At 40.2% G+C, this 6757-nt stretch overlaps 1 long non-coding RNA gene across 1 annotated transcript; it reads right to left on the bottom strand.

Moving 5' to 3' along the window:
- Nucleotides 1–39: 39 nt before the first annotated feature.
- LOC107666058 (uncharacterized) lies at nt 40–481 on the bottom strand. The gene is made up of 3 exons (XR_001631631.1): nt 386–481; nt 178–294; nt 40–98 (listed from the first exon to the last, which is right to left on the bottom strand). It is a non-coding gene; the product is annotated as an uncharacterized LOC107666058 (long non-coding RNA).
- Nucleotides 482–6757: the final 6276 nt, after the last annotated feature.

Here is a 6757-nt window from a genome sequence, read left to right as displayed (position 1 = left end):
CCTGTGTTTTGATAAATGCAGGCTTTTATGTCCTGGGCAATGCAGTTGTTGGTCTCTATTTCGCTTTCCTCTGTTTCTCCAATTGCAGTCGGAAAGTCCTGTCCAGCAGTACATATGAATTGTAATATTCTCTTTTTGTCAAATTTGATTGAAACTCTTAATTCCTATTTCTCTTACTTCAGTTGTCACATCTTTCAACATGCTTGTGGCATGGTAAACACATAGGTGTACTAGCTGACATGTTTGAAGCACTTCAGATGACATTTTCATATTTTTTGCTTCCATTTCTGCTGCCTTTAAAACAAAAAAGCATTGTTGTTCACAGCCCAAAACAACACATTTACATTGAAAACATTTTTATAGTGAAGTGAGAAATAAACTTAACAGTGCACACAAATACCCCACAGTTCACACAGTCTTGCTTCCACTGTTCTGGATTCCAAACAGTCCAGCCGTCCAGTGACCCATGTTTTTGGAAAGCCTCTCTATACAGATTTTAGATTAAAACAGAGCTCACCCATCATGCATCTTTCACCTTTTCTATGTATTATTAATATAATGTTTTTAGAATAATTAATGTTTTTATAAAAGACTTGAGAAATTATGATAAAGATCAGAAATGTATTACCTTAGAATCTCCATGTCATTCCTTTTTATAGAATTGTAGATCCTTATTGAATCTTTTGAGCATTCTACAGGGGAAATCATACATCATACACACATACACAGATATAGATATATATATATATATATATATATAATTATTATTATATAAATAATAATTAAAAAAAATAAGTTCCGTGAACTTGACAATTCACTTATTTTTTTAATTATTATTTTCTTAATCGTTTTAAGGCAATGGGTTTCCTCAATTTTTTTAAGTGAATTGAACTTATAACTTTTTACAGTGTACATACATACATACGTTTATTTGCAAAAACAAAGTTACAGATAACTCCGCTTTTAACAATTTACAAAAAAACAAATTTTTTTTTCAATTAATTGTGCATTCCAATTAATCTCAATTAAAACGCAGTTGTATCATTTTGATTAGGTAAAAAAATAACTAAAACATACTAGATAACTAACACAATAAAACGATAAAAACATGATAACATAATTAAAAAAACATTATATATGTATGTATGTGTGTATATATACTGTATATATATGTATATATATATATATATATATATATATACATACATACAGGGGAAATCATACAAATATACATATATATATATACATGTGTGTGTGTGTGTGAGAAACCTCTCTGTTGTTATACATGCAGTCAAGCATACCTGAAGACCTTGCACACGTCACCTTGTAATGGCTTTTTTTTTGTGTCCACTCTCTGTACCACAAAAGTACAAACAACATATCTTTATTCAATTAAACCAAAAAAAAAGAAAGAAAAAAACAAGAAAAGTATTACATGACAGTCGGTTTAAAGATAAAACATGAAAGACTCAGCACAAATTCGTTAAAGTTTGCGGCTTGCCCTTTTTTATAAAGACGTAAAGCATGTGCGGCGAAAATAATTCCTTGGAATGAGATCAGCTGTCATGTCAGAGCGGAGCGCTCATTTGCGGCTGGTTGATCGTCAAGAGAAGCGTCAGTAAGCAACCAGTCGTGACCACGGTCATTTGACTGCTTTAATTGGGATAAACCCACCTAAAACTCCAATCAAGAATAGTCATATGAATACATTCATAATAATAATAAAATTATGTATTTCCTTGCAGCAAGAGTGAACGCGTTATACTCGCAGCCCCGCAGTGACTGGCTGCCTGGCAGCTGGCAGTACACTATCGGGAACCATTGATTTATGGCAGATTTATGTGTTTTGCTCTCTTTCCACTGTAGCTAGGGGAATAAAATTATTGGAATGCCTTGGAACGAGGCGGCTGTCTCACTGAGCGGCCAGTGGAAGCGACAATCAGCTGCCAGTTGGGATCACGGCCATTTGGGCACTTTATTTGTAATAAGCCTCTATAAAATGTCAACAAATTAAAAGACTAGACCCATAAGAATATATTAATAATCATAAAATAATATATTTCCTTGTAGAGAGAGTGGTAGAGAATGCGTTAAACTCGGAGCGCTCTTGCGGCTGTTTGATTGAGCAGCCAGTGGAAGCGACAATAACCAAACCAGTTGGGATCACAGTCAAACACTTTAATCGCGCTAAAATCCTCTAAAACATCAACCATGTAAAAGTAAAGAACTGAACAGGTTCACAATAAAAAATTGCACAAAACACAAAATCTGCGGAAAATTTATGGCTGCTGAAACTTGTTAAGGCATACTGCCAGCTGCCAGCCAGCCAGCCAGCCACTGACAGGTCACGTGACCTGCAACTGGCAGCTGACAGAATCAGACTGGCAGCTGCCACCAACCACTGACAGGTCACGTGACTTGCCACTGGCAGCTGCCACCAACCACTGGCAGGTCACGTGACCTGTCAGTGGCGGCTCCTGCCAGCCAGTTGAAGATTGAACCCCTACTGAGAGGACGGGAGGACACAAGTCCGGTAATTCTGCAAATGGAACAGCAGTGTAGGCTACTTGATAACGTCAGTCAGCTCGCCTTGGCTACTCCGGTTATCTACACTGTATGCATTTACAGTATGAAGAAATATGTTATCAAACACCACTGCCTCTTTTTGTTTTCATTTAAACATATTATTAGTCGCAAAAATGTAGTTCAGGGAACGTACATACATTACAGTGAAACTAAATATTATATCAAACAGCATTCCTCTTTTCTGTTTCATTTAAAATATTAATAGCCTCAAAAATGTGGTTCATGCATTAGAATAAAACGAAATGATATCAAACACCACTGCCTTTTCTTTTTCTTCAAAATATAAAACATTAATATGTGGTTTAGGTAATATGTGCACGTATACTCTGATTATCTTCACTGTATGTATCATAAAATGAAATATGAAAAGCACAACTCTGCCTTTTTTGTTAAACGTCAGTTTTAATGAACAATAATAGCCATTATAAAAGTAGTAGAAGTATAAGAGACTTATGTAATAGGAAATAAAGACAAAAGCAAACCATTCAGTCAAATGTATGCAACAAAGTCAGCGCTGTATTAAGATTAATAAATAAATAATTTATGAAACAACTTTGTGCTCAGCCAAAACGATATGACCTGCAAAAAATAATAGATTCATAAGACCAAAGATTACCTGTTAGATATAGGCTACCCACAACGAACTTTACCTCATGTTTAACCACTAGAGACATCAGAGCCAGCGGCAAGTGTCAGAAGGACTAGTCGAGGTTAGGCTGCTCTCGTCGGGAAACATAAGCACTGAGCGCCCGCTGATCGCGTAGATCTCACGTCTCCGACATCAGCGAAGCAAATTTTCAAATAGGCGATATCTTTATAAATAAACCACAGATTTGAGGTTTAAACAACTGCATTCTCACCTGAAATACTCTTAGACCTGCATTTCATGACACAATAATAGTTTGAAAATGATGCGGGTTTTCTCCTCTGCAATTAACGCTGGCTGATTGGTGCGAAATGCATTCTGGGATACCTGGCTGCCTCAAGTTCGAGAAGGGTCTGGCTGCAGCCTTGCTAGCGTGAGGAACGGCGGGAGGGTTAGAGTGAGCAGAGGCGGGTGGGGTTGAGAACAGCGCGGCCGGCGATTTCGACGAAGGAGCGTCCAGAAGGACATATGACGAACCAGGGCTGGACTCCGCTTCGCCCACGGTGAAAGCCGATCTTCTTTGTGCACCAAGAGCTTGTAACACTCCAAAGAGAAAGAAAAAATTTAAATAGCATCATATGACCCCTTTAAAAATGGCAAAGCACAGTGCCCTTAACGCACACTAAATCCACACTATCTCGAATACCGCTCCGGAGCGCTATTCGAGGCTTAGTGTATCCCATCATGCATCATGTTCTGGAAATAAATCGTGAGACTTTTTGCCGAGATCTCACGAGAGGTCACGGAAACCTCCATCTCCATTACAGAAAATTATTATCTTCATTGGCCCCATAAACAATTATGTTAGCCTTTCTTTTGTAATACAAATGTGAATTATTTACCGAAGATTCTTTATTCACAACCCTGTTGACTGTGGACTGGAATCATAAATTCATATTGAATAATGAATGAATAATTAATTTATTGTCATTGCTGTAGTACAACGAGATTACATTAGAGCATCAATCGACAGTGCAATTCCATACAGTGCGAATGTGTAGGAATGTAAACAGTGACATAATAAAGTCCAACATTATCAGCAATAGCACAGTATGTAAACAGGACAATACGACATTGGCAAGGAATACAGTGTATGAGTAGAGAAACAGTAGTAATCAAAAAAATGTGTATTGTTGTCTGTGCTGCAGCAGTATAAAGTCCAGTTCACAGTTATTGCAGTTGTTGGAGAATGGTGCATAATGGATACGAATTAAGTGGGGGGAGAGGGGAACAGTGTTTATTCAGCAGTCTGACTTCCTGGGGATAGAGGCTGTTGGCCATTCTGGTGGTTCTGGCCTGAAGGGACCTGTACCTCCTACCAGAGGGCAACAGGTGAAACAAACTGTGTGCTGGGTGAAACCGGTCTCTTATGATGTTGTGTGTCCTACACAGGCAGCGGGAGGTGTACGCAGTAGAAATCTCTGGGAGGACAGTCCTGATGATTTTACCAGCAGTTTTTACCACCCTCTGAATCATCTGCTGTTCAGCTACTGTGCAGCTGGAGAACCACACTAGCAGCCCATAAGTCTGCACACTATGAATTGCACAATTGTAGAAATTTATCATGAACCTCTGGGGTATTTTGGCTCTTTTCAACTTCTTCAGGAAAAAGAGACGCTGCTGGGCCTTCCCTACAGCTAAGGTGATGTTACTACCCCAGGACAGATCCTCCTGTCTGACACAATCAGACCCAGGAATTTAAAACTGTTCACCCTCTATACTGCCTCTCTGTTAATATAGAGAGGTGAATGACCAGGATGGTTTAACTTATGAAAGTCCACTATAATTTATTTGGTCTTTTTGATGTTAAAAGCCAGATTATGCTCTTTACACCACCCTGCCAGTAGTTCAATCTCCTCCCTGTATGCCGTCTCGTTGTTTGTCATGAGGCCGAGCACAGTTGTGTCGTCTGCAAATTTAACGATGTGATTAGTGGGGAAGGAGGCAGAACAGTCATGTGTGTAAAGTGTGTAGTGGACTGAGCGCGCAACCCTGAGGGGCACCAGTGTTGATGCATATGCTGTTTGAAATGTGCTTGCCTGTTTTCATACATTGAGAGCGGTTGGTTAAAAAGTCCAGTATCCAGTTACATAATGAGTTGTTCAATCCAAGGTTGCACAGTTTCCGCAGGAAAGCCGAACTAAAGTCAATGAAGAGCAGCCTTGCATAGTTTTTTTGTGCTCCAGGTGTTCCAGAAGTATGTGAAGCACAATAGCAATGGCATCCTCCGCTGATCCGCAGCAGGAGTGTGTTTGGCCGGATTGTATTAAAAGCCGAACTAAAGTCAATGAAAAGCAGCCTTGCATAGGTGTTTTTGTGCTCCAGGTGTTCCAGAAGTATGTGAAGCACAATAGCAATGGCATCCTCCATTGATCTGTTCTCCCGGTATGCAAACTGATACTGGTCAAAATCAGGTGGTAGGGCCTTTTTTATGTTTCATGACCAGCCGCTCCAGGCACTTGGCAGGGATAGGTGTGAGTGCCACAGGCCTGTAGTCATTCAGGCATGTGACATTGGTTTGTTTGCGGACAGGAATGATTATGGCTGCTTTGAAACATGCTGGGACCTATGACTTGGACAGCGACAGGTTGAAGATGGTGGTGAAGAGAAGACCTCTGCCAGCTCGGCCGCACAGTCCTTTAGCACCTGGCCCAGCACTCCATCTGGACCGGATGCCTTCCTGGGGTTGATGTTGCCCAGGCAGTGTCTAACTTCATGAATGCTCAGGACTGGTGCAGTGTTGTCGTTGGAGGGCAGATGGGGCAACACAGTGTCCTTGTTCTCCCTATCAAAATGGACATAAAACCGGTTTAGTTCCTCTGCTAGAGTGGAAGCACTACTCACAGAGGCAGAAGTTGTTCCCTTGTAGTCCGACCCTAATTCCCTCCCACACCTGCCGGGAGTTTGTTGAGGTGCTAAATTGGGCTTCAATACACCTTTTATAATCCAGTTTGGCAGACTTGATGCCCCTTCTGAGAGCACTCATGGCTGTGCTGTAAGCCCCTCTGACCCCAGACCTATAGGCTGCATCCCTGGCTTTAATCAGCAGCCGAACCTCATGTGTCATCTATGGTTTTTGGTTAGGAAAGACATGGATCAGCTTCCAGGATGTAACCCTATCTACACAGAAATTGATATAATCCATAACTGTGGTGGTGTACTCATCAAGGGCCTGGCGTGTTAGTAATTCCCGGTCTCTGAAAACATCTGTAAGGGAAACAGGTCAATTTAGCTCAAAGGGAATCATTTAAGATTTTAAACGGAATTTGGACAGAATCACTGTTTTACGGCTGCTCACTGAGACGGCCAGCGATTCATTGAACGAGCCGTATAACATCAACTCAATGGATATTAATATCCAAAGTATGGTGAAAACACTATTAATTAGCACAGTAACAAGATCGGCAGTTTAAGACATTAACTTGTAAGCACAAAACACAAGATACTTCTCTTTTCAATATAAATAAGGCTTTATTGGATAAATCTAAGACATATAAACTAATCTAACACATAAACACACGCATT

The sequence above is a fragment of the Sinocyclocheilus anshuiensis genome, unplaced genomic scaffold (assembly GCF_001515605.1).
Source record: "Sinocyclocheilus anshuiensis isolate Anshui unplaced genomic scaffold, SAMN03320099.WGS_v1.1 scaffold447, whole genome shotgun sequence".
Taxonomy (NCBI): Eukaryota; Metazoa; Chordata; class Actinopteri; order Cypriniformes; family Cyprinidae; genus Sinocyclocheilus; species Sinocyclocheilus anshuiensis.
This window is presented reverse-complemented; position numbering and strand designations above follow the sequence as displayed.